General features: G+C 49.5%; 1 protein-coding gene across 1 annotated transcript in view; it reads right to left on the bottom strand.

Moving 5' to 3' along the window:
* HIVEP3 (human immunodeficiency virus type I enhancer binding protein 3) overlaps positions 1-6,135 on the bottom strand; it is a 223,320-nt gene that overhangs the window by 93,365 nt on the left and 123,820 nt on the right. Inside the window, exon 4 of the mRNA XM_017830515.1 lies at positions 3,077-3,171. The gene's annotated coding sequence lies outside the window, so the exon portion shown is untranslated. The remainder of the gene's footprint in view (positions 1-3,076; positions 3,172-6,135) is intronic.

Below are 6,135 nucleotides of genomic sequence, written 5' to 3'. Positions count from 1 at the left end.
CCCAGGGAACAAGGGACAGGAGGAGAGGGAACGGCCTCCAGCTGTGCCAAGGGAGGGTCAGGTTGGATATTAGGGAAAAGTTCCTCACTGAAAGAGTGGTCAGGCAGTGGCACAGCCTGCCCAGGGCAAGGCTGGAGTCACCAGCCCCGGAATTGTTCAGAAAACATGTGGATGTGACACTGTGATACGGATTAGTGGGCATGGGGGTCAAAGACTGAACTGGATGATCTGGAGGTCTTTTCCAACCTTTATGATTCTCTGATTCTGTGACAACAAAAAGGTTTGGAAGTGGGGAGGAACGGCCTCTGCAGAGGCCTCTGTCAGGGCCCGTGGCTGCAGCTCGTGGCTCCTCATCAGCCCTTCCCAGCTCACAGGAACGGCCAAAGCATCCCCACAGCCCTTCCCACAGGGAAAACCTCCTGCTCCCTCACACCTGTAAAACCCCAAGCCATCTTCATCTCTTGACTGAAGCTTTCCAAGGGATAAATATGAAAGGAGAGAGGAGAGGGATGAAGCTGATGGAAAATTCCCCCGTTTGGCAGCTCTTGCTCCGCGTGGCTCCATCTGGGCACGCACAGATGCAAGGCTGGGCAGATTTGTTTGGTGAAAATCTGAACAGCTTTTCTCAGATGGAAAACAGTGAGGGAAAGATGCAGTAAGAAGAAGTGCCGGGAGAAGTCGGTGGCATATGCAAGTGAGGAAAAAAAATTGCAGCTTTTCGGTGAGACACCCGAGTGGAAAATTCCAGGAGGATTGTTCCAGGGGGAAAAAGCCACGTGTGGGATGGGACAAGGATGCTTTGGCCGTGCCAGAAGATCGGGGCAAAACCAGAGGGGAGATTTGGTACAATTCTCAAAAAAAAAAAAAAAAAAAAAGAAGCTTTGAGAAGAAACATGTTTGAAGACATCAGCACAGGAGGAGCCAGGTCACCTGCAGATGGACAATATGGGAAAGGGGGCAGGACGTGGATTTACTGACAACAAAAGATGGAAGAGGAGATGGAGAACTAATGGCTAAATGCTGGGTGCAGCATAATTCTCCCTAAAAGCCCAACCAGCCAGAGATTTACACATTGTACCAGGTGAAAGAACTCAAAAATATTACTAAAACTCATAAAAACCCTGAAGTCCTTAGATGTGTTTTTATCTCACATAAATAAAAGCCAGAAATTTTAATTAATCCTAATTAACCTGATTAGGATTATTACAGTGCTAAGAATAATTTACTGGCACCACGAGCTTTTCTCCCTGTCTCTCCAAAGAGAATTCCCTTTGTGCACCTGCTTTTAACACCCCCATGCTAGAGAGCACATCCAAATAGAATTCCATTATGGTTGGGAGAGATTTCATGCACTCAGAGAAATGCAGGGAAAAAATACAGAATCATTCACATTATGTACTCTCTGCAGGGATATTTAAGGCTCTTCCCCTCCAAGTAAATCAGTTTTATGTAGGTAAAGTCCTTGAAAATATCAAATCGCAAGTCTTTGCTCACAGAACTTTGTTTCTTAAATTGTAAATGTCTTAAATTTCTTGTAAGTTTGGGAAAGACACAGAGGTCACAGGGAATCAGCATTTCCCACCCGGGGTCACTGTAGGACCCTCACACAATATTGACCTCCCGTGCCTCAGTTTCCCCCTTTGCAACATGAGAACAGTGCTGGAAATCCTAATTCCCTCTCACTTCTACGAAGTCTGAAGTGAAAGACAAGGAGAAATTACTTTCCTTGCTTAAGCTTAAATTTCCAGAACCAGTGGATGCCCCAGAGAAGATGAGGCCTGAACCAGGAGCTGTTCTGACAAACACATTGAGGTGCAGCCAACAACAAAGCCCAGCTTTGTGTTCCTCCTGAGAGACAAACAAGGGACTAATTGTCTGTTTAGTCTGAGAACTGCTTTGCACCTGATTACCTTTGGGGTCCACGCACAGGTTTTGTTTTCATTTCTTGTTTGTTAAACCCCAGCAGTCCCAGGGACACAAACAGTGGCTCTCCACTGGATTTTTGGTCTCTGTGGGCACCACATGGCTCTGCCCCTTTGCCTTGTAAATATAAGCTTGGTCTGTAAAGGTTTATTCAGCAGACTCCACGGAAAATCATAAATCCTGGAATCTCACACCCCTTCCACCTCCACCAAAATGAACCTGTGTGCTGGTCCAATGGTACAGACACACAGGGTTTGAGCCCCAGGGCAGAAATCCAAGGGAAGGACATGGACCATCTGCTGGGACACGGATCTGCTGCCACCCAGCAGGTCCAGCACATCCCCCCATCACCCCCAGCTGCCCCCTGGGTCTGTAAGTCAGGACACAAACTGGGTTTGCATTTCTGCCCTCTGGGTCTCAGCCACAAACACTCTTTAAGGAACAAGGATTTGCCAACAGGTGACAATGGCAGGTGGGTTTTTCAGGGAGGAGGACTCGGGGAATAGTCACTTGCTGATTTTCTAAGAAAGCACAGAAGGGTCATAGAATGGTTTGGGTGGGAAGGAACCTTAAAGCTCATCCATTCCCACCCCTGCCATGGGCAGGGACACCTTCCACCAGCCCAGGTTGCTCCAGCCTGCCCTTGGCCACTTCCAGGGATCCAGAGGCAGCCACAGCTTCTCTGCCCAACCTGTGCCAGGGCCTCCCCACCCTCCCAGGAAAGGATTTCTCCCTAAAATCCAACCAACATCAAAGCACAGCTTCTGTTCTTTCCAACTCCTGTCCCTGCATAAAACCCATCTTGTTCAGGCACTGATGCGACAAATAAACTTATTTCTCATTAGAGATGTTCCAAGGGGCTGATGAAATCTCTTGCTTTGAGACACAAATCTCATCAGCCCAAGGAATTGCTTTGCCTTTTGTACCTTTTGCAAGGCAAGTGCAGCATTCTAGGATCTGCCAGAAAGTGCACACAGAATCAGCATCACAGAATATTCTGAGCTGGAAGGGACCCAAAAGGATCATCAAGTCCAGCTCCAATTCCCCACTGCCAAAGGAAAAGACCTGTTGAGTGGGTGACCAAGGCACCCAGACTGGAGCACAGTTTGGCACATTTAACACTGATTTGAAGGATGGAACATAACATGCTTACTGAGATTGCTGCTGCTACCAGGCTGGGACGGGCTGCAAGTACTTCAGAGGCCAGGATTAGGATTCAAAATGGTCTTGATAAATTGTAGAAATGGTCTGGAAAAAAGAAAAAGAAAAAGGCAATTCAGGAATGGGGGGTGAACAGTGGTAAGACAGGAATAAGCAATGACAGGGTCACGAGGGAAAGAAATATCAGCTCACAGTGGGTAATTATTTTTGGAAAAGCCCTCTAAGCTCATCAAGTCCAACCCAGCACCACCACCATGGTCACCACTAACCCATGTTCCACATGGCTTTTGAAGCCCCCCAGGGATGGTGGCTCTGCCAGGGTGGGGACTCATCATCTGCACTAAAGAGCAAAGACAGCAGGGAGGCACCATCATGGTCCTCTAAGGGGGCAACAATAGAGAGGAATAAACTGTCTTCTAAACTGTCTTCTAGACTTGCCAAGGGTAGCACAAGGTGTCATAGTCTTAAATTGCACCAAGGAACACAGGTTAGAAACTGGGAGGTATTTATTTCCTGACTAAGGGAAGGAAAGCACTGAGATAGAAAGTCAAGGGCAGCTGTGAATTCCTGTGGATCCTTCCCTGGATCAGGGAAGTCAAGGCACAGTCCACCAGGAAAAGGCATGGAGAGGTGGCTTTACTGGAACTCTTAATTTTCTTTGTTTCCAAAGGTAAAAAAACGCTTAGGAAGCAACCCAGTGACTGCCCAGATAAACTTATATAACCCAACTGTTAATTAATTAATTAACCACATCATGACAGCTGAGGCCATGGCCCATCCACCACCTCATCCAGGCAGGCAGTGGGATCTCCCTACACACACCAGGTAGGGGGGAGAAGTATTATTATATCAATATTGTGGAGAAGAAACAGAGCCTTGAAGAGTCCAAGCCACATTCCAGTGTCACACAGAAGGTCTGCATCAATGGCAGAGGAGCCCTGTCCAGTGGGGCAAACCCAAAATGACCCTTCTAATTAGAGAAAAATTAAAGTATATTCAACACAGGTCTCACTCCAACATCTGCAGGTGCCCTGCATGTGACAGCACACAACAGGATCTCAAAACAGGTTTATTTTTGCCCAAATGTGCCTTCCCACAGAGCATGCAGAATATTCATTGGCAGGTGAGCAACTGCACCATAAATGCTCAGAGCTCTGATTTCTCCTCACCTGCCCAGAATCTCGATGGGGCTGCAGGGCAGGGCTTTGATGGCTCAGGAGGGAAGGCAAATATTTTTAGCAATTCTCCGGGAGTGCAAAAATAGATTTATCACCAGCCACTCTCCCAGCCTGGCAGGGGCAGCAGAGGCTGCAACAGCCCCACACCAGGGCTGGCAAAGGGGGTCTGTGCCCTGGAGCCAGGCTGGGAGAGCTGGGGGGTCACCTGGAGAAGAGAAGGCTCCAGGAGAGCTGGAGAGGGACTGGGGACAAGGGATGGAGGAACAGGACACAGGGAATGGCTTCTCACTGCCAGAGGGCAGGGAGAGATATTGGGGAGAAATTGCTCCCTGTGAAGGTGGTGAGGCCCTGGCCCAGGTTGCCCAGAGAAGCTGTGGCTGCCCCTGGAATCCCTGGAAGTGTCCAAGGCCAGGTTGGAGTAACCTGGGCTAGTGGAAGGTGTCCCTGCCCGTGGCAGCAGGGTTGGAACAAGATGATCCGGAAGTTTTCTTCCAACCCGACCCATTCCATGATTCCCTGATCATCAAGCCCTCACTGCCACCTGGCTGTGGATAATCTGGGAAAATTCGGTGCCAGAACAGGCATTAGAGATGCTTTTAAGAGAAGTGAATTTCCATTTTAATAGGAAAAATAAAAAATGAATCAAGAGAACGTTTCCCAAGCACACAGTGATGCTCCCAGTGAAAGCTGCCCTGGCTGCAGCACAGAATTGCTGTTGCATCACTCCTCTGCTGCTGAGGCTTCTGCAGGGCATCTCTAATCACAAAGAGCAGCTGGAATTCCAATGGGAATAAACACTGCCCTTGCTGATGCATAAACATCCAAGCAGATTTCCTTGGCACCGGCTCTGAGAAGCTGGAGCTCCAGCCTTTACCCCAGTTAGGTTCAGAATCACACTATGAAGTAGCAAAGACTTGTACTGATAAGCTCCATCACTCTTAACTGGGAGGCATCTGCTCACTGTGGGTTTGGAACAAAGAATATCAGGTTAAAAGGGGAAAAAAAATTTACAAAAGAGCAGTCCAGGCACTTGGGATGAAGTGAGTGTTCTCAGCCTCCCCAGCACGGCTGCAGAACTTCCACCTCCAGGCAGTGACCCTTTGAAAGCAGCTGAACACAAGTTAAAAATTCATATCCCAGCCACAGATATGAATTCCCAAAAATTGCTACCACCCCCTCTAAGCCAGGGGAGGATGCCAGCCCCTGTGACCTTCTGAAGGCACAGCCACAGCTCAGGGCCCTGAGCAGCTCTTCAGGCGGGGAAGGGCCTCGCTGCTCCTCCTTCCCCGTTGAATAAAAGCCTGCAAAACCACTGAGATGAAAAATCTCTATTTGGGGTTGGAAAGAACTTTTTAAACCACAGAAGTAGCCTCATATGGAGATGTGGCCAGTCCCCTTCCCAGGGACTCTGAGCAGGGCAGTGATCCTGGAGGATCCCAAGCCGGGCTTTCATCCCATCTCCCCCCAGCAGAGCTGCATCCCAAAAAGAGCCTCACGGGACAAGATGCAGCCAAATCCTGCTCTGCTCTGCCCTGGGGTGGCCTCACCTGCAATACTGGGGGGGGACACAATGTAGGGAAGGGATTGAGCCGCTGGAGAGTGTGCACAGGAAGGACATAAAGGTGGGGAAGGGCCTGGATTTGAAGCCGTGTGAGGACACTGAGGGCACTTGGTGTGTTCAGCTGGAGCAGAGGAGACTGAGGGGAGACCTCAGTGCAGTTCCAACTGCCTGGGCAGGGGCAGAGGAGGGGCAAAGGCTGAGCTCTGCTCTGGGGGAGCAGGGACAGCAGCCAGGGAACGGCTGGAGCTGTGTCAGGGCAGGCTCAGGCTCAGGGTGGATCTCAGGCAAAGGTTCTTCCCCCAGAGGCTGGTT

Source organism: Lepidothrix coronata, unplaced genomic scaffold, assembly GCF_001604755.1.
Source record: "Lepidothrix coronata isolate B3197 unplaced genomic scaffold, Lepidothrix_coronata-1.0 Scaffold180, whole genome shotgun sequence".
NCBI classification, from domain to species: Eukaryota; Metazoa; Chordata; class Aves; order Passeriformes; family Pipridae; genus Lepidothrix; species Lepidothrix coronata.
Note: the sequence above shows the minus strand (reverse complement) of the source record. Positions and strands in the feature narration are given on the sequence as shown.